Raw genomic sequence first — 22379 nt, 5'->3', positions numbered from 1 at the left:
GCAGAGGCTAGCCTGTGAGATATTTATGAATAAACGCTGAGAACGGCAAAATATCTGCCTCACCTTTCACACCAGTGAATAACAGAAAGCAATGAAAGAGTTTATGGTACCAGGCAGATGCGAACAAAGCTGTCGGACTGATCCCAAGCAAAGACAGGAATAGCTCATTAGCAAACATTTGAGTCCTCAGCATCTTAGAGAAATACTAAAGTACCCTGAGCCACTAGCTGTTTAAAAAAACCACAAAATGAAACAAAAGAAACCATAATGGGTGTTTCCAAATGTTTTAAAATTAGCAGTATTATGAGCTTTATTGAAAGTCAATGAAAACTCTAGGAGGTATTTTGGTGGGCAGAACTTCCAGCTTCTTTTCATGACCTCTGCAGACAAAAAATCCTGTCTCATTTTGAAGGGGCAGCTGAAGCTTTGCCGTGCTCACATGGTCACAGAGTGAAGGGTTTGAAGAGAAGCCTGAACATCACAGCAACTGGCAGCGCTGGGAAAGAGGGCTGCGGAGTGAGTGAGCGGCAGCCGGGCAGGGAAGGGCACAGGGAAAGGCTGCCGGGGACCACAAAGGGACACAGACTTTATGATCGTCATGTGAGTTTGTGAATCTATGTGGCAGCCTAGTATTTGTAATGCATGCCGATAGACATATGTAAGGTAGAAGAAGCAATCTCATGCTAGAGCTGGCAAGAGTGAGCCTTGGTCTGAAGAGCTTTGTTTTGTCACATGGCAATATAAATAATATTTTTGCCCTTTACATTATTTTTATGTAGCGATAACAAGTCCAGGAGTTTTAGCACTTTTATCAATCTGAGCTGCCAAAGACAAACCATCTATATTGTTGCTTTAGTTACTTAAGATAGATGAGTAGAAAATTAGGTTTTCTGGTTTTAACTGTAAACCTCTGCAAGTAGTCATTTTTTTCAGACAAGATTATCAAGATCACTATCCGATCTTTTTAAAAACCTAGAAATTAAATAAAGCAGACATTAAAAACCCCAACATCCAACAGGTTAGTCTTCATCTAAAAACTGTAAATGCTTTCCTACCATTTAAAAATTTCAATTTGTCTGTTAGAGGCAGTTTTCAACTTTCTCATTTTTTCTCATTTTCTTCCATTTTTTGCCACAAAACCCCCAAATATGTGAGGAAATATTTTTAAAGTTAAGCCAACCAAAGCAAAATACATCTGCTGGAAGAAAATCTCCCTGACGTTGCTCTGGTCAGAAGTGTGACTGCCCCCAGCGCTACCAGGGCTGTTGCCTCTGCCATCACAGGTTACACTGGTTGCTTAGTGCCTGGGAGACCGACCTCCAAATCCTCACTGGTGAGCTCAGTCCGGTCCTATTGGGCTGAACGGGATTTTTGTCCCTGGCTCCGTCGGATGCAGGATTACACCCTTAGAGTGAGTCTTTACCTTAGTGAAGTCTCAGGAAGAGGTATTTGTCTTTTTTGGCAATGCAGCCTGCTTTCCGAAGGGCCCTCGGCAAAGTGCAGCCCTGCTGCTAGATGATGTAAAACTGGACTCTCAGTCCGACCCAAGTATAATAATAACAACGCTGAGGAGCTAGGGCACAAGGACACACTCCCTAGCAAAATGAGGGTTTTCCCTATGCCTTGATGGGCTCAGATGGCTTTCATTCCACTGTCCAAAAGCCCAGCCTGTCCTTCCTCAGCAGCTCAACATGAAGAAGCACCGTGAGGTTTCTGATGCAAACGAGCCTGTCCACAACATTTCACAAACCAGGGAGCGATGTAATTCCTGATTCATGCATTGTACACCATGAATGTGTTGTCCTTTATTAAATTATTAACACCTCAAATGTCCCCTAAAATCCAGTAGCAATTTTGAGGTTAAAATAATGTCAGTGATTTAAGCCAGGAAGTATCACAGGAACAGCTAAACCTAATTACCCAGGATTTGGAGCGGTTCCGCTGCCAGCTACTAGACTCCAGACTTTGCGCTAGACTCCTTCATGGTGCAATAGGTATCCACAACATACAGTAAAATTTACCTGACCAAGCTCTTCACCTTCCACATCACAGAGTGCTTCTGATGATGCTATAGAGAAGTTTTTTATTTACAGTACCCACCAATTCATTAATTCCTTAAAGTTGTGTTTTATTGAACATCGAATGTTTTCTATCTAGCAAATAAAAAAATCAGTGCAACAATTACCTTGAACAATGCTGTGATACAGTTCATTTGGATAATTTTAAGCTGTCACCACATGCTAAAAAGAGCCAAATGACCACATTTAAAGTAGAAACAATCCTAAATTACAGTTAATGTAGTTTTTGCAACAGCATTGCTCGGAGAAGTGACTGTACATTTATGGAAGTTTATTAAAGGGTTTATCTTTATTTTAAAAATGCTCAAATTGAAAATGTCCACATTTGCTTATACCCATATTTCTTGGGAATATTTCAGATTCTTCAACTACTGTGCATTCAGGCTCTTTACAAAATCCACAAAAGTCTAAAGCAAGTCACAAATTCTATATAACACCTCAATATATGTAATATCTCAGAAGAGGGTTTGCTGTAGAAATAGCCTGTAAACTGGGGCTGGATTGAGCAGACAGAGTGAAGGTAAATAAAACAAATGAAATGTGTCATTTGCCACAGTGGATACTTTAAGTGTGCATTTGTTCATTTTTAATTATACAGATAGTGGAAATTATGCCATTCAGCAGAGACAAATTAGGCTTCAGATGGAAAGCATAATTCAGGTCAAGTAAGTAGCTGAAGGAAAAAAATGATATAATTAAATGTTGCCATTTGCATTCTTAAGACTTGGGTCCACAGGAGCTGGATTGAGATCCTACCCAGGCAGTACCAAAACATAAATTTTTTCCTGAAGTTCTGTGGGAAAGGTTTTCAGATTCCTCCAGAAGCTGTGGAAGTCTCCATTTCAATGTCCTCCTGCACAGCACTGCAGGCTGTTTAACACTTGGAACACTGCAAAATACCAATGTCCTATTCTGGGGAAAGTAAGCACATTTATAGAAATATTCAAGACAGAATCTTCTGGTTTCTTTCTGCTGACAAAATCAGTGTTATGACAATCATTAAAACTTCAGTGTTGAAAACAATTTCCAATAAATGAATCATTCCTGAACATAAAATAGTGTTAACCCGAACAGTAAATATATGCAAGGAAATAATTATGTAAAGATTATTGTCAAAAAGTATTTTGTTTTAAAAAGATTTTTTTATTGCTATTTTATACTTGCCGTCAATCTTACACAGAAATACAATATATTGTCTATTCAGAATGACAAGGTCTGATGTGTATTTTTTAAGTTAGTTGCAAAATACCGGTTGCCATTAACAGGCTAATGACAGTAGCTTCCTTTCTATTCAGCATTTTACACCAAGTTCACCCTTCCGACAAATGCCATTAAATACCAATTGCCACAGCCTCTCTGGAATTGCCCAGAGAGCTGCAGCCTGTGCCCGCAGCTTGCTCAGCATCAGTTCTACATTCTGGTTCGATCCTTTGCTAAACAAACTCAATATGCATTTGTCTGGTGGCTTAGGGTATTGTTAGGGATCAAATACATCACCCTGGAAATAAGAATGCTCGAGACAAAAAGAGAAGTAGCAACTAGGACAGCAGTGGTACCATAAATGTCTCGTTTGATACTTCGGCATGGTCTAAATATCTGGATTGTAAATGATAATGCAGAGAAGGGACAGGGGATAGCAAAGCATTGCGCGGCAGACATGACTATGCTCTCCCTGCCCAGGGAAAATCATCCCATCTCTGAAATACACACAAGATTTCTTTACAAAACTGAAACAGATTCATGTGCACTTGAGTCATTATTAGTCACTGAAACTGTAAGGTAATAATTTAATAGGCTTTTAATACTGTTGCTTACAGCTAGAATACTTTTTTACCTCTCTGCCAACTGCGCCGTTGTAAATTACTTATTTTAATGTTGGCTTGTTACATAGCATGTTGTCTTGTTAAATGGCATGCTAAAAATACAAAATACCAATTGAGACTGGTGCATGAAATGCTTTGTGTTTTAATCTCTCTTAACTATTGCAGCATTTGTGAAATTTTCTGCGCAACAGTAGCGGAAAAAAGGATGGCAGTTTAAAAATAAAATTAAATTCTTCGAGTGAACCACACCGTTCACCGTTCATGGTTTACAACCTGAGGCCAATACTTCTCCCGGTCGCTGTGCTCTGTCAATCTCTGTCCCTTTTTGCACTCTCCATTTGACAGAGAACCGCTTTTCCTCCCCATTGCGCCCCCCCCCCCCCCCGCAACCCCCTCCCCCGCCCTGCGGCAGCGCGTCCCCGCGGGCCCCTCGCGCCCGCCGCAGCCCCGTCCCCTCGGCGGCCCCGCGCGCCTCGCGGGAGCACGCGCCGCCGTGCAGGAGCGGATCGGGGATCACCCGCTCGCTTTTCCAACGGATTAGCGCTTGGCTTTTACACCGCTCCCTAAAGCATAGAGGTATTCCTCCAGTGTCTGGCCAAACACGTTAATATCTGCTCTCCCAACCATACTGACGCTCGAGCACGTCGTCTAACGCAAATGTAGGAAGACGGGTCACTTATTTGTTAGCAAAGGGGACAAAAGGCTCCCGGGCCGCTCACGAAAGCGCCCTTGGTGGTGCAGGGGCCGGGGCCCGGCGCGGGCAGCCACCGCCCCCCCGGCCCGCCGCCCCCCGGCCCGCCGCCCCCGGCCCGGCCGCTGTGTTGCAGTGCCTCCAAGCGGATTTGCAGCGCTACTGCCGTGCCTGGGGGGAGCCGGGGCACCGGGGCGGTTCGGCGAGCCTGAACGAAACTTCACCGCTTACTGCCTCCTTAGGCTCGGGAGCTACTTTATGCGGTGCGTAATGACACTGGTTCTACTGACCTTACTTACCTGGTCAAAGATATGCATGCCTGCCCCAGAATCTGTAGATACAGGTTATATAGAGAGATACATGCAGATGCAGCCATAGAAGGTCTGCAAACCAGTCTCGGGCATGTTTAAGCACGTCTTTCCCTGTTGCTGGTGGCTGTGCGGGGGCTGGCCGTGGGAGGAGGGGGGCACAGTAGGCCCAGCTGCGGGGTGGGAGAAATCCCGCAAATCCTCCATGGACTCTGCAGCAGCCAACTGCAAACTGTGTAAGAATTTGCCCCGTAAGTCATCTAGATACTTTCTTCCTGAGATTTTCCTGAAAGGGATGGCCCATGCACCATCCCCATAGATGTTACTGTGGTATCTCAGCCTTTTTCCCTGGATAATTTTGACACCAGGATCTTCCATGAATGGCATCTTTCTAGAAGATGCCCACATTTTAAAACAGAAGGGAATACCTCTCACAGCCACCCCTGAAGGTGAATTCAGGTACTTCTCCGTATCACTCACTGAATAAATTTGTTATCATAAACAAGCAGTGAGCCACCTACAGAACTTCACGGGACTTGCTGTGCTTGAAAGGGCTTCTTTGGGCACTGCCAACACAGTGTTTGTAGACAGACTGAATTTTTGGAAGCACTTATTGCTGTTCATGCAGCATGCTGGGATTTGCATAGTCTCCTAGCCCCTGGAGAAGGGCACCACTCACCTAGCAGGCATTGCCTCCATCACCATTTGTTATTGAAACGGCACACTTGTGCTAGGCAGCTGTCTGCCACCCTTTCATAGCCCATCACTCACCTCTAGTTCTGCAGAACAGAGTTTTCTAAGGGGAACATACACCTGGCAGCAGGACATCCCCCAGGGGCTGCGGCCAGCACTGCCAGCTCTTCGCTAGGAGTCCCTGCCCATCCGCTGCTGCCACCAGTGCCAAAGGTCTCTCCGAGGTGCTCGGCTCATGGGTTAAGCACAACTAAGTGGTGCATCCACTTTCTCTGTCTTTTGCCCTTGTGTGAAGCAGGTGCGAATGATTTCAAATGCCTGGAAAAATGTGATGTGGTAGCACTGTATGTACCTTCTGCATAGGTGTGAAATACACCCTGTACAAGCACCCTGTCAGGCCCAGAGTAACAGCTGTGCCGTGCAGTCCGGGTTTCTTCTGTTTTTCACTTACAGACAGGTTTCAGAAAGGATTTCAGGCACAGCCAATATCCGCCTCCACATGTCCCAAGGTAAGAGCCAGAACGTATCTCCAGTAAATTGTCAGCACCTAATAAAAAGGCTAAATCATTCCACAGAGGCTAGCTTGAGTCATTTGAAAAAGAAAACAATTCGCAGAGCCACTACTGCTCCATAGTGAGGAGCCATTATTAGACAAATCCTCAGGGGCAAACTCGGTTGCGGTTGGTCAGTCATTTAAATATTCCTATTCGGCTGCCTCCATGCTGTCCAGGACATGAAGCAAATGAAGCCTGGCTGTTACCCAGATGATCCACGATGTTGTGACCAGATGGAACTTCGCTTACAACACGTGTAGGTGCCTGCTGGACAATAAACAGGCTTTAGCTGTCTTTTGCTCTGATGAACTCAAGGGGGTTACTGGCAGGTTAAAACAATCACAGCCCCCAAAAGATTTTTTTTTTTTTTTTAATTTATACCAGATGAGCAGAACAACAACTACAGCAAAGGTTAAATGGGTGTTTATTTTTTGTATTAACACTGATTTCTGGTTTTGCCACTTAACCATGGATCAGCAAAGAAAAACAGCTCTATTTTTGCCCATATGCTTGTGTTTGTTTATTTTTTCTCTTGAAATTGTTGTGATAGCTGCAAACACAGTTTACAGTTCAACCAAAAATTATTTATAGCCTCATATCCATTCAGGGGGCGAGAGGGTGGGTATGTATGTATATGCATGACTGATACACTCCACTCCCCCACCTCCTCACTGTGTACTTCTGCATGACTGCCCATACTCCCTTCTAATAACTTTTGAATTAATTGGACAATTTCAATTAAATACCATCTGAATTCTTATAAATACCATGAAAATAAAAAGCCAGAGATAGAAGAAAGAGAAAGATTCTAGATTCTGCTGAAAGGAAAGCTGCAGTGCAGTCTCCACCCTTGTTACCCATCAGAAACTAGAGAAAGGGAGAGATGCATGGATGCACATGCACCCATACAAATTCTGACTGTTCCAGCTGTGGGAAAAGCCTTATTAGACACCAGAGAAGATGCAGATCCATGGCCAGCCAGGCTACAATGACCCTACTGTGCAGTTTCTCAGAGCACAGACATAAGAAACCTGGGAATAGAATAGAAGGACCAGGCAGAGGCCAAAGCTCATGCAGAAATCTCAGTTCTCTGCATCCTCAGGTTTTGTATTTGTTAACGAAATCTCTGGTTGTTCTCAACAACAAGAGGAGACAGAATCAAACAGCCTTTAAATGAAATTTCCCCATTCATGAGAAAGAATGCAAAAACTGATCCCAACACCCATGCTTTAAATGAAACTTTAAAGCTGTTTGATTGCCCCTCACTCAGATGTAATCACCAGTTCTAGAAGCTGAACACTGAGGGGTTGAGTGAGCATCCCCAGTCTGCTCCTGGAGAAATTCAGCTTACTTAGCTGAAACCACTGTTGAAGCTTGTGCTAATATTTCCAAGTTTTATGATGTAGGGAACACCCACCAGATCTGTTCCAGCAGCTCAGTTGCATGGAGAGTAACATCGAGATGAGAAGTAATGAACAGCTGGCAATTTTTTCAAATGCTTCAGCTGGTTCTCGAATGATTTTGTAACAACAGCCCTGAAAGAGCAGAAATTTCTGCTGCTTTCACAGGAAAAAGATGGAAAACAGGCACTGCTCAGTAGGAATCTTATTATTTTACTGTAGTTTTACACAAAGGCTATGTTGCTTTCTGGAAATGTCACATTTGTGCTGGAATGATAAGAAACAAATCACAGTCACCAGAGCACAGGAATTGGGCAGCCTATGCCTTTTAGTGAAGCTACTTTGATGTTAAATGTGTTGGGTGCCTGTATAAATTTCATTTCCACATTTTCCTGCTGTTGAACCATACTAATTCTGCTAATGTTAATTTTTCTGTTCTTCCTCAAAAAAAAGATTCTTATCCCCAAGAGCTATCATGTGTTTGTGAGGCTGAGGAAGAAGAACTTTTCAAAGAGTGACCAGTACATTCATATTTTCATTTCCTAGAGCCAAAAGGAGAAGCACAGGTCACAGGAGAAGTTTAAGCACGAGTTGTACCTTTTTTTAATTAAAAAAGTAAGACCTCGATGTGCAGACCAAACTTCTTGTTACCATGGCTAGCTGGTGCCAGAATGACACTTATGCCAGAGAAAAGCTGTGCTGTTGCGAGGGACTGTGCTAGGGTTTCCTAAGGAAGGCAGCTGTGATGGATGCCTGATCATGAAGAAGGGGGAAAAGATCTGTATTTTATTGTAGCAAATGCAGAAACTTTTAACAAAAAAAAAAAAAAAGAGTAGAAACTAGCTTCTAAAACCAGAGAAATCCTGGCTTGGAAGTGTTTCCACAAACACACATCCCATGTTTAATCCACAGTGATAAACTATTCTAGACAAGTGGACATCCAGGAATAACGCTTACTGGAAATACTCTTGCCATTTGGAAGTAGAGAAAAAATTTGAAAACAGCATGGTCAGCCTTGGAGAGTAAAGAAGGCAGAGGATAAAGATATGTGGGGAAGAGATATGCAGAGATGCAGGTGCAGAGATGCAGCTGTCTCGTGGCTGTGATGCTGCTTCCTCTCTATTGGACATAGTTTTGCAGCACCAGATGCTTGAGTCAATTGAGCTGAACACTGGGCAGTGAGCGGTAAAACCACTCTGTGTGGCTGTGATGAGCACCATATCCACAGCCCATTCGTGCCAGACCTGCTTTCTGAAGCAATTTCTGTCCAGACTCCAGGACCAGCTAATGACCTCCTTCCTAGTCCTAGGTGAGCAAGACTCCACTTTCAGTTCTGGGGGTAGGAGCTGATGGTAAGGAAAGGTGATGGGAGATGTCAGGCAGGCTTTGGGAAGTTGATGGGAGCCAGTATGAACTTTGGAGGACTGAGCTTGTAGGCCAGGAGGAGGTATGGATGTTTCAGCGGATAAAGGTATTTCCCTGTTCCTCCTTGTCTCTCTCAAACCCCTCATCCTCCTGGGTTTTCTGACCCCAGGCTCTCTTTCCTGCTCTATCTCTGCAATGATATAAGTTATTCATATAAATAATTATAGTTGTTGCTTCAAAATGGATCAACTTAGAGATAAACAACACCTGAGAAGACAATTTTCAAGGTAAGCCGTAGTATTCCAAGGAGTTTTACTAGAGCAACTGACTTAAATGGACCTTCAAAAGAGGCTACTGAGCTGAATACTGGTGAAATGTTCCTGCTCCTGGCTCTGACCTTGGCTTTGTTGAGAAGATCAAGACTTCAGCCGAGGTCTGGCAAGGAAAGGGGAGTGTGCACAGATACTATTGCTCCTGATGCCCTCTCCAAGTTTTTCTCACGCTGGATACCATCTCCAAAACAAGATCTCACCTCCTGGCTGCCACCTCTTACTTGTTATCCAGGGCTTGCTACTGCCCAAGTATGTTCCAGCTTTCCTCTGACTCTTGCTTGGCTCTTGTATTTAAACAGTATATGCTGTTTATGTTTATTATGTTTAAACATAATGCTGACTAAAGTGGTTTAAGGCAGAAAAAGAAACTGACTGACTACACTAATGAATCTAGCTGAAAATCTTCAATGCTACCAGGACTGTAAGTCACTGTGCGTTCATTACTACACAGACAAGTTTAGCTACCATAATCGCTTTTGAAACATCTTTGTTGCAGGTTAGTACAGCTAAACAGGTGCACTGCAGAGTGCAGTCAGCATCAGGAAGGTAAGACCACAAGTCAGTGTTATTTCTCACATTCTGAATATCAGAAATTACTACCTGAAATAGTCATATGAAATGAGGTACTAGGAAATGGTAACTGGTTAAGCAATTGAACAGCAAATTACTTTGTGCAGTTAGAATACAGGGAAAGTTCTCGTTTCTGAACTGCAAGCATGGCTTCACTCATTAGTTCCAGATGCAGATTTAGATAATTTTAAAGCATGCATATTTAAAAATCAACCATTCAAACACTACATACAAGAAAAAATATACAGATGTGAGTTGAATCATACCTCACCAACTATGTCTGTTCTGTGTCTGGTAGCAACACTGAAAGGCAGGTTAAGTTTCATGAGTCAGGTGCTACAAACCAGTTGTAAACACTGCTACACTTCAGCAGGAGCACACTTAGGCTGTGCATCTACCTATGGTGCTTTGCATCTCATTGCATCAGATCTTTCTTAACCAACACTATTCAGCACCATTGCCAGGCTGTAACTCCCTTGTCCATGCCACAGAATGTTGTACTTTGGAAGCCACAATCCTCCCAGAGCCTGCACTTTGGCTACTTTGGGTCAGCTGTCCTGGCTGTGCTCCTTCCCAGCTTCTCGTGCGCCTCCACGCTGGCAGAGGACAGGAAACTTGAGAAGTCCTTGATTTAGAGTAAGCACTACTTAACAACAGCTACAACATCAGTGTATCAACTTTATTGTCATACTAAATCCAAAACACAGTGCTGTACCAGCTACTAAGAAGAAAATTACCCCAACCAAACCCAGGGCATATGATAGCAGAGGCCTTAAGAAGTGGAGACACAGGGTGCAGTATAGAGGAGTACAGCTGCAGGATTATAAGAGACTGGGCACAGGCCTGGCACTAGAGATCCTACAGGTACAAACAACTTACCAACAGCTAGTTAAAAAAATGCAGATCTGCACAAAACTGGTTTTAGGGCAACAAAAAGAACAAAGAAATAGTACCTAACATACATAAAAGGCACGAGATACAGTTCATTCAGATGTAACGTGGATCTGCATATCAGCAGAGAAAAATCAAGGTTTAAAAACATGTTAGCAAGCATATAAACAGGGCCTGAAGTGGATCCTTGGGTAAGGAAGCAGAAACCATCATCATGAACATCATATTCCTTTAGCAAAGGACTCCAGATGCTGACAATTTCCCATAACATGTGCTCCACCATCACCAGAGTCAAACCACCAACCCCAGGAGTCAGAGGAGCCGGGGAAGGGGGAGCAAAGCATTGGGAAGAGGGGTAGAACTAAGAAGTGTGTGTATAATGGTTTTAACTGTGTTACCGTTATTGGTGTTTTTTTCTGCAAGAATGTATTCTTTCTCTTTCTGTAATAGTTACTAATAATTCTTGCATTATTATTTTATTTATACCAACAAGAGATTATTGGCTTTATACAGAAGGCAAGTTTCCCCTCTGCCCATAAACAAGACGTTGTGCATAACAAGGAAGCCCAGCATGCTTTGGTGGGACCAGGACATTTTGTCGTATATGATAGATTAACAGCGATATACAGGAGATGAGAGGCAGTTTTGGCACCCAGCACCAGCAGCAAGTGCCCAACTGAAGTGATGGGATACCTCCTTTAGAGCAGTGCCCCCCCCAACAGTCACCCCCTCTGGAGGCTGATCACACCCAGCTCCTCTCACTCCATGAGAAGAGATTTGGAGTGCAAAATCCTGTCAGGGCACTGTGTCAGGGATGAGCTGGGCCATCAATATTGCTTCAGCACAGTTCCTCCAGCTGTTCAAGGGCTGCAAATGGCATTCATAGCCCCGAGGTAACTGTGCTAGCAGAGAAAGGGTTCTCCAGCCAGCTTTCACTGAAGACCAGGTCCAGTTTATGGACTTACATCTGTGAGCAAGTACACAGTGCCTGCTGGTGCTGTGATTTCAGGGTGATTCCCTGAGTAGGGAAAGAGCTAGTGTCACCTTCTGCAGCCAGGTGTGTCAGCAGCCTCGGGGTACTAGTCTCTGTCGTAGTCAAAAATCCCCATAACCTGCTGCCTGAGACATTAAGACCTGCCTAAACAGGGTCATGTAGCCAAGTTAGTCAGGCGCTGAAGTTCTGTTAGGCAGTGATGCTGTGTAAGTTTGGTTTTCTAACAGCAAAAGAGCATCCTGAGGGACAGGCATGATTTCAAATGTTGTTAGCGTTTTGCACTGTTTCTGCAGAGCTAGCATGAGGACAAGGTCTCCCAAGCTACCTTCTCCCAGTCCTGGTCAAGGAGGCACACATCCCAGCAGGAAAAAGAGTACAAAAGGTACATTTACATAGTATGAAAGCAAGTTGCATCATGGCAGTAATCTAAACCACCTGGGACTACTTGACTGGCATCATCAAGCATCTCTCCATTGCCACAGCATCCTTCCTTGTCTCAAAAGGCAATTGCAATGTCTCTAAGAACAAACGGAAAATAAAACACACACACCCCCTCCTCCCACCACCACCACCACTACCACCACCACCACCACCCACCCACCCCTATCACCCCCACTCCACCCACCCCTCACCCACCCCCAACAACAAACAAAAAGATTATCTCCAGCTCTTCATATCCCAAGTTAGAAACAAAACAAACCAGACCAACCACGTATGATACATTATTGCAAATAAACATGATTTTGGAAGGAAAATAACTTGCTTTGTCATCAGTTTTCCTTCCTCCTAGGAGCCGTTGGCATTCAAAGTTCAGCAGCTTGGCTCAAAAAGAGGCAGCACAACAGCAACAGCACTACCAAGGGCAAGAAATGGATTTTATGAAATCTCTGAGGGTTATTTTGTGTCTTGCATGTCCTGTAGCATGTAATGTCAGCTTATTTAGGAACAGAGGTTCTCTTCTATTTTTATAGTTCTGCAGACAACATGGAAAAAGGATTTCAAAACTATTTCAGGGAAGTGGTAGTTAAAACGTTCTGTATCATGTTGCACTCTTGCACAACCTAAGCCTTTGCATTCTCTTAGCAGCCACGGTTGGTAATTTTTGCAGACTTTTATGTACTCTTGTACAATTGAATATCCAGAGACAATAGTGATCACCTGGTCTGTCTTTGTGCACAGTGTAACCACTTCTTAATTTCTGTATTACACTTCTTAGTTCTGCATTAATCCTAAAACTTCTGTTAAGCTATGGCATATTTTCTAGAAAGATGCTTGCTTCTGATTTCATATCAAACACTCATGATCTTATCAGTTACCTGCATAATTTGTTCTGATGGGACATATTGTTAAAAACCATACAGACACCTTTTCTGCATTGCATCTGTTTACAAGGTTTCTCCTAGACTGAAGATCTATTTTCTATCAGAAACCTCATCGCATCTAAAGAGACCACAATTTGCCTTCTGTCAGACAAACCGTACTAACTGTCTTGGTTTGTTTTCTTTTTACTAGACAGAATTTCCAGATCTGAGATTATGCTTTTCCAGACACTGTAATTTTTAAGCGATCCAGGCAGCATAAATAGTCATCACATTGAAGTATCTACCCCAATTATTTCAGGTATGGTTATAACATAGCATACCTTCTACACTTGTCTGATGTTCTTCTGCTTATGCATTTCAGAGTTATATTACATACAGCTCTGACATACAGCTTCCTATGGGGAGCTTGTGAGAAGCAGCACGCTAAGTAAAACCAAATGTCCATCCAGTCCTTATTCTCACAGTGGTACTTAGGATAGGGTATGTAAATGCTCAGAATAGGATATGTGCACTCATTTAGATACAGGGCACATACAGAGAGACCCTCTCATTGACAACACAACCTAGTATCTGGCAAAGTACCTCACCAGCAAACTCAGCAGTTTTCTGCATCAATCCATTACCAGAACCATGTGATGCTAAACAGGTAGAATGTGTGACATCAACACTTCTTTTTCCCCCACAAACAATTTGACATACACGTTGTCAACTGTACTCGATTTGAAGGAAAAACAAGAAAATATTCTATATTGTTACTCTAAGCAGCATGCTGCACCTCTTCTTCACAAACATGCTGTCCTTCTGAAGTCATGGTTTGACACAGAGGAAGTGCTTTTTCAATAAATTTTTTCCCTAAATTTGAAAACTTTTTTTCCTCTTATAAAATAAAGATATACAGTCATTTGGGTACAATTTTGCTAGAAGTAGTACAAAGACCTTAATTAAATAAAAATCCTCACCACAAGCATATACCCCAAACAATAAGCTCAATGATAACACTTCCTAAATGTAAACTACATCCAGCTGATAGCCTCCACCTCTTCCCATACAAAGTTTCATTTTGACTTTGGATGGAACTGATGTAACCAAATTTAAAGAGAAGCTAGCAAGGCAAAAGGTCAGACCTGCAAAGTTCATTTTGATCTCACTGGTAGGATGGAAGACCTATGAATTTACCTACTGACTTTACTGCTCTCTTGTAGAATTGTCTTTAAGTATGTTAAGAATATTTTGTCTTACTCAAAACAGAAAGCAAGTGATATGAAGTAAAAATAAAATAGACTTCCTGTAATCCCAGCCAAACATACATTTCCCTTTAGAAGACCATATAGACGGGATCCTATTAGTCTTCCAGTCCCTGTTTTGAGAATAGAAAATGTTTCTTGAGAACATTTGTCATTAAAGTAATGACACTGCAGTCAGTCAAATGTGATGTAAAGCCCTTTGTGTTAGACTTAGCAGTCCTTCAACACTTAACTTGCAGATTTTACGTTAAAAATGCAAGTTAGTGAAGTAGCTACATCCATTTCTCCCTGCATGTGTTCTTTTAATGCAAACTTAAAGGGCAACTAGCTGTTGACAGAAATGTAATTCAGTGGTCTTTTCACTGCTTTTCAAATACAAATGTGTTTTCTTCCATAGTTACAGTATGACATATGTACTAACAATAGCACCTTTTAGTTCCTTTCATTAGAATAAGGGAAAACTAAGGAAGTGCTGGAGGATGTCATCTGTAAAAAAGTCAATTGACAAGGCCAGCAGCAGGACCAGAAATGGTTCCTAAATCTTACGCCAGTGCTTTCCTTTTTAACTCTTTGTGCTACCTCCTTTACTCTCTAAATAAGACTATTTCTTTTCTACCTAGACATATTATCAATGCTACAGCATTAGAACTCCAGCTTTTAATACTCCCTCAATCCCACATGAAGTATCGTATCTCATACAAACAGTTCTCCAGGCTCAATCTGGCAGATGCCTCTGGGGGCACAGGAGGATAATGCAGAATGCCATGTACAGATGCACTCAGCGCACAGCCGCCTTCAGCAGCAGCAGATCGCACAGCAGGGCTTACAAGTCCTTCTAAGACTAAAGGCAACAGACCACTGTAGCACTCATAGGCTTTCATGGTAATGCAGGGGGAAGCGGGGTTAACTCGTGGGGTCTGAGTGCTGAGAAAGGAGGCAGTTCTGACTTCTCTGTGCACTTGTACCTAGCTGTGCCTGGCTGGTTAGCAGAATGATCTTAAACAAATGGGTGTAGCAGCAAAGCAGCCCCAGGGAAAGAGTCACGGGTGAGGGAAAGACGCTTCGTGAGGAAATGAAAATGGGAGTACTGTGCTTGTCATGGTGGCTGGGCTAGCTGCTCCAGCCTTGCTCCTGAAGGCCTTCCCAACTGTACCTTCACCGGAGTCAAGCCTTAGGCATCTCCCACAGGCTTACTGTAGCCGCTAATGAATGATAAAAGAGGGCCTTAAATTCCCCTTTCCCTTCCTGTAAGACACACCATGTCAAAGCAACGGGCTTTAGGAGCAGAAGGGGGAAACCACGGGGACTGGATGTGGCAGAAGCTGTGGAGGAGCTGGCGGGAGGCTGGAGGGCTCACGGAGCAGTGCTGTGCGGCCTGAACCACAACAGGGAGGAGGAAATCAAGTCAGGTGAAATGATAGCTAATGAGCAAAAGCCCTTGTAATCCTTGATATGTCTGTGCCTGTCCCGGAATGTGATCCCAAAGTCTCTGACTTTGAAGGTCCCAGTCACCAGTCACCCATTCACTTTGCAATCAGGCTCACCTAGGGATTTCCACATAAACCTTTGACACAGCTGTTCAGAGGGACTTGCCACCCACTTCTCTAGATTAAGGCATCATTTATCCTCTCAACCTAGTTACAAAGCACGCAAGACTAAAGCATGAAACCAACAAACAGATCTACAGGTCTTCTCCCTTAAATTTTCTTACCACACTGTGGCTGACATTCCTCATCTCTGGCGAAAAAAACCCACAACCAAGGCAGAAACCCCCAAACCCCCAACCAGCCACCCCCCCCACCCCTGCCTTTACTGCCTGCAGCATTATCTCTTTTTACAGGTCATACCAGCCAGTTAGCTTTTTCACCAACACGTTTGGGCAGCTCTTGATATCCCATAAAAGTTTCTGTTCTGCACTCTTGCCTCTAGAAGAGTGTTCTAGTCAATACACTCCCAGCTGTTTTTATCTTAATTCTTCTGAAACTGTGCACCTGAGGCTGGCTGGGGCGTTACTGTGTCAGTACTGCTTGCTGGTTCTCTAGCAGTTTCTTTACAGCTCACTCAGTTGTAATTCTATTGGTCTCACTCGGTTGTAATTCTATTGGTCTGGAAGATCGTACATAAGCCTGGCAGCCACCGATCTGAAAATTAACAGGAAGTCTGACGCATTCGTGAAGCTCGTAAGGAAAAGAATGCAGACATTTTTCTCAGCCATCACAACCCACACAGAGACACGTAGCAAAATGCAGAGGACCCTCTCCCCAGCCACCCACTTCTGTTTATCCCCTAAGACATGTTCACATAGCAAAGCCTTTGTTATGGTCAGGTTGTGAGGAGCATTTTGGCTGCCATCTGGATCACTCAGTCGTGTGTTCAGAGCGAAAAAGAACAGTTACTATGTTTGTGTCATTTTTTTTTCTGCAAATACATGTTAGTCTGTATGTTGTTTTCAATCATTAAATTCTACCTGGTTGCCTCCCTTTTGGAAACAACAAATACCAAGACCACAGCTCTCAGGGCATCAGCCACAACCTCTCATTTAAATATGGGAGCAATTTAATAATCTACTTTGTGATAGATGATTAAATCTAATAATCTACTTTTTTATGCTTTGAAGCATAACAGTAGCCAACATTTGTTTTTTCAGCAGAAAGCTCAATAACTTGAAAGGTCAGCACAAAGGTTAACATTCAGGTTCTTGACTCTATTTTACAGGCAAGCCACTGATCTTTCAGAACAGCAACATACTGGAAAGGCAAGTGTTTATCATTTTCACCTCTTGAGAAAAAAATACCTACTTCCTCCTTGTTCAAAATCCTTCAAAGACTTGGCACGAACACAGTCCTCTGGGACTAACTAAATCCCTGCCTTTAAAAATGAAGTAATTATTTCTGGTTCCCTTTTAGACCCACTCCACATTTCTGTAACCTACAGCTTTATTCATGTGTTTGTTCATATTCATTTTCAGGCACAACACAAATGCCTCACACTCCCCTTTTCAAAATTCTGGTGTATCCAGTGCCTGGGCAGTGTATCAAGGCTGGGCTGGTGAACAGCTCGGCACGTAGTAGGCTGCCAAGAAAAAAAAATAATCAGAAAAGACAGATGCATTTTTGGCTTCCATCCAGAAGCTAAAAAAGTTAACAGAAAGTAGAGGAATCATTTTGCAGCCTAAAATTGCTGATAAACTTCAGCCTTGGACCAACATACCTGCACTGAGAAAGAACAACCTTTGAAAGGGAGTCTCTTCTTGGGCATTTTTATGTCATGGTTTAATATCTGAGTGGGTTTTCATTACGTGTTTTAAATTATTAAATTTTGCTCAAAATACATAGCATTAGGAGAAAAAGAAAGTATATGTTTAGAAAATATTTTTTCTTCTTACCATGTTACTTATGTTTTGACACCAATATGAAAATAAAGACTTCAACCTTGATCCATAAAGTAAAAGCAAAGTTCACATTCACTTTATATGAACAAGATCCACTGTGTATGAAGGGCTACCTTAGGTCTTCATTGTTTATCTCATATCAGCTGTTATTTTCTGAACATATTATTCCTTTTGATTCTAACTTGGGATTTTGTTTTCCTTTAGGAGCAAAAATTGAGACTGAGCCATGGTTTCTTTTCTTGCAAAACCTAAACATTGTAAGAAATAAACAATTAGAAGAAATATCTTTTCTAATATCTTCAAGCTTTTTCCAAAGCAGTGTTCTTCCTAAAATGTTCCTGTTCTTTGATTTTTTTCCTGCCAAGTCTTTCTTCTGTTCATAGTTTGGGGTTGTTTTTTTCTAATTTTCCTTTGTGTTCCCCAAATACTTCTGAGTACTGTTTCTGCAGGGCTGTCAGCTCATAGCCTCATGTCCATTGCTACCACGTTCACAAAGCTCAGCTCCTGACTTGCGTAGTGGCCTGTGTTTGAGCAGTAGTTCCTGCTGTTTCAGTTATAAAGTGTGTACGTCCCCAATGCAGGACTGCAGTCCTGTCCACCAGCTGCAGTGAAGTTTTGCAGTCACAGTAATTAAAACACCTTCTCTCTCAGTTCTGCCTATCTTTCTGCTGAAGTACATTCTGTATCGCCAAAAAAAAAAGTGAAGAGAAAAGAAATAACAACAGATTTCAATTAGCACAAGTGCACCTATGTAGAGAGATCAAAACCCAAACAAGTTCACACATGGAGCTCCTGTAACATGCAGCCTTTTTTTATACATTTTCCTGAGCAAAACTCTTGTTGTTGACTGAGGGCCTTTGTCCTGGTTTCAGCTGGGATAGAGTCAATTTTCTTCTGAGTAGCTGGTGCAGCCCTGTGTTTTGGATTTGGTGTGAGGACAATGTTGATGGCATACTGATGGTTTTGGTTGTTGCTGGGTGATGTTTACACCAAGTCAAGGACTTTTCGGTTTCTCATTTCTCAGGCCTTGCCAGCCAGAGGGCTGGAGGGATGTAAGAAATTGAGAGGGGACACAGGTACTTAAATTACCAGCCAGGGTTAAACCACAATAGGCTCCAATCCAGACAGAAATAGGGCATCTACATCTATCCTCTAGAAGGGTTTGTGAGGGCAGCACTCCCCATTCCTCGTTCCTCATGCTGAGGCTGCATCTGGCCAGGGAGAGAGGCAACCTGGCTGTGAAGGCCAGTGATGAGGCTCCTTCGGGACAAGGGGAGTCCTGGGCTCTGTTTTTTTACTGATAGCAGTGCTAACATTTATTATCCAGTTATTCACAGACCAGGCAGCAGTGTAGCAGTGCGGCAGCAATCTAGTTGGCCACCTCTTCTGGCCAGTGGTGATCAATGCTATGCCTCACATCTTTTCGATATCTGGAAACAGCACATCTCCAAGGACGCTCTTTAAACTTTCTTGTTCTCCACTGTCCTTGCTACAAATTCCAGAGTGTGTCTGAGCATCATCAGCCTCCTTCAACAGACCAAAATGCAACCTGACCAAAAGTAGCTGCATGCCAACATTCCTTCATTATTGCCAGACCCATATGGATGTTTTCATTTGCATAGAGTATCTCAGAAAAACAAAATTCTCTACAGATCAACCACACTTTCAGATCATGCCTCTTCTTTTTCTTATTTCAAATTAATTTCTGGTTCTGATTAAAGAACTGTACTGGACTAGATAAGCCAGATACTTTTCTGAGATTAAATTATCCAGCATCTCTCCAGCTGAAAGCTTGAATATTACTCTTTGTTTTCAGTGCTGTTTATCTGCACCATGAAGTTGAGTTGAGCTGAACAAACCTCACAGAGGAATCAGTAGAATTCCTTCTGTGTTAACAAACTTCTGCGTTAATTAAGTGCGGGCAAAGTGGCCTACCTTTGCTGGGAACAGGGTGTTAACAACAAGAGCTGGTGAGAAACTGATCAAATTTTCTATTGGACAGTCTTAAGTAATGTTGTCGGCTGGCCCAACCTCCTGTAAATACGGGTGGCACCTGTGATAGTTTTTCTGATCTTTTTCTCCACTTCCCAGTTCTGCAAGTCCTTGCTACAGCAGTTACCAACAGAAGTTGTTAAAAAGATGCAAGGACCTTGTCTTTCTTGTGTAAGCTCAGCACACATGGAATTATTCTAAAGAGCGGGCCGAAGTTATCACACAAACGATATATATTTCTACCACATATTTGCAATCTAAGACAATTGATGGAGGGGAAAAAAGCAAACTAGGACGTTGTTCCCTTTCACCCAGCTGGACTTGAAGCTTTTCTATGATAGCACTTGGCACCTCAGGCCACTCTGTTTTTTCCTTCAGTTTATACTAAAAGAGTAGCAATTGTGAAGATCACTCCATAACAACAACAACAACAAAGTTTAGTTTGGAAATGGAAAATGTAATTATTTTCTCTCTCCTGGAGTTCTGTCAATGTATACTCTGACCCTTGTGTAAGGTTAAGTGGGAGGAAAGTGTCTGGTCCTTTAAGGGCATCTGGTCGAGGACCTTCTTCAAGAAGAAAAGGAATCATACAGGGTCACAAATCTGACTGGCAAATGCTAAGGGAGGCAGTGATGGGAACCAAACCTGCTCAGTCACACTAATTGATGAAGTTGAGTAAGAGTGGGAAAGTTTATTCCAGCAAGGTTATCTGATCAGGGACCTTGTCAATTGGGAAACTAAGGGCAACCAGAAACAGAGACACATATCTGGCAAAACAATGACAAAACCCAACCACACTAACTGATGAACTATCAAGAAACTACTGGTGCCACTTCTGGGATGCTCAGCCTGGACTTTGCAACAGCTGGGACTGTAAACCAGGGATCTGGAGTGGGAGGGGTGTGGGAATGGGCAGAGCTGTGCAATCCCCTGGGAGACACAGAGAAGAAGGGGTACAGGGAGGAACAAAGAGAGGAGTGGGCAAAAAGGTAGGTATAAAGGGGGGCAGTCGGATGTAAAATGGGTCTGGTTGGTGCATTTGTTTGACTAAGCCCTGTGCATGATCCCTAGAGTCTGTCCTTCACAGGGAGGAGGGGCTGGAGAAGGGATTGTGGGTTACAGACTGGGTGCCTGGTACCAGCTGCTGGGGGTATCTGTATCTCCCCCAAACTGGGTGCGCATGGGTTGTGTGTGTGTGCTCACCAGCAAACTTTAGGTTGGACCAGCTGATGAGTAAGGGGGCCTCAGGTCTGGAGTATCAGGCAGGCAGAAGTTCGCTGCTATACCCATGGGACTTGTGAACATGGGGTGTCTGTGGGATGACTCTGTGAGCCTCTAGCTGGACCAACCGGTGAGTGGGAGACCTGTGGGGTAGGTAAGGGGGGCTGGGATGCAGGCAAGGTTGCTGAGTGGGCAGAAGGTTCGTGCTGGTGCTCAGGGAATCTGTGAATGCACATGTGCTTATGAACCCAGAGAGTGTGATGTGTGTGCCTGCACTAGTGACCTCCCACCTCTGCCAGCCCAAGAGCAGGGGACTTGGTTGTCTGTATTTTACGTGAGCCCTACATATGGGTGCTGTTGAAGGCAGCGCCTTAGCTGGAGGAGGTGGCCACTCTCCTGATATTCCTTAACACCTTGCTTCCCTTCCAGACAGCAGGAGGAACTAGCGATTTGTGCATCTGACTTGCAATTTTCTCATGTTCATCTTCCCTTTTTATTCAGCAGATGGTTATAGAGAGAGTAGATGACTCTAATTAGGATCATCAGGCCAAGAATGATTGTTTTTCCACAATCCATTCTGTATACTTGTGGGCCTGCACATGTCTTTACAGCTGCACATACCCATATATTGAATACTTGTACTGAAACAACAAGCTCAAAGGTGCATTTCTTACATAAGATCTGAAAGATATTTTTTTTCCTGACTGAATTCCATAGACATAAATGCCTTGAATGAGAACAGAGTGGTACATGATTTCCTGATGTGATCATAGGTAGTTTTGTCTCATGCATTCACTGTGTAAGTGCAAAGAATTGCCTGAATGACAGCATCCTGTTTTGCTTTGGGAACAGGATGGTTAGGGAACAAATTGTGAAATAGGTCACGTGTGTGGTCAGTTGCTCTCCAATGTGGTTTTCAGGTCCGTTGTTCTATCTATAGTTTGTTCTACCAAGTAAAATACACCAGAAGGCAAAAGTTGGTGTTCTGCCTGTCACAGCCTGGTGGTGTTAAATCCACAGCACACATACAGCCAGCTGTGATCTCTGTCTCCCACTGTCTTTCCTGGAAAACTGATCATTAGCTCTGCAACTGACAATCAGCAGTTTAAAGAAAAAGTAATAGAAAACCCTGTACCTGTATATTCTGGACAAACGGTACCTGTATGTTCTCAACAGCTTTACACTTTTTATTGGAGTGATTTTATCTGATTTTATCTTTACACATAATCTCAGAGATCCTCCCTGTCTCCTGACATATGGGTGATTTTGAACACCTTGGCTTTATATGGTTTTCCTCCCAATAACAGAAAACCCCTGCAAATTTCATGCTGTTTTTCAGGGAAAACAAAGAACTGTAGAAAAGTTTATTTTCAGCAAAAAATCAGGAAAACAGAATCACACAAACTACTGATTGGTTGGTTAGCTGCTTGTTTGCTGTATAACATTATGATTCACTTATGTCCTATAGTATGCTATGTAAGTTTGTTACAGATCAGTCTTGTGTACAATG

General features: G+C 43.0%; 1 long non-coding RNA gene across 1 annotated transcript; it reads right to left on the bottom strand.

The window, feature by feature from the left end:
* Positions 1 to 2132: 2132 nt before the first annotated feature.
* Positions 2133 to 12235, bottom strand: LOC119150517. Its single transcript, XR_005105093.1, has 3 exons — positions 12092 to 12235; positions 5672 to 6411; positions 2133 to 2990 (listed from the first exon to the last, which is right to left on the bottom strand). It is a non-coding gene; the product is annotated as an uncharacterized LOC119150517 (long non-coding RNA).
* Positions 12236 to 22379: the final 10144 nt, after the last annotated feature.

The sequence above is a fragment of the Falco rusticolus genome, chromosome 6 (assembly GCF_015220075.1).
Source record: "Falco rusticolus isolate bFalRus1 chromosome 6, bFalRus1.pri, whole genome shotgun sequence".
Taxonomy (NCBI): domain Eukaryota; kingdom Metazoa; phylum Chordata; class Aves; order Falconiformes; family Falconidae; genus Falco; species Falco rusticolus.
The sequence above is the reverse complement of the archived record's forward strand: the minus strand, read 5'-3'. Positions and strand labels throughout refer to the sequence as shown.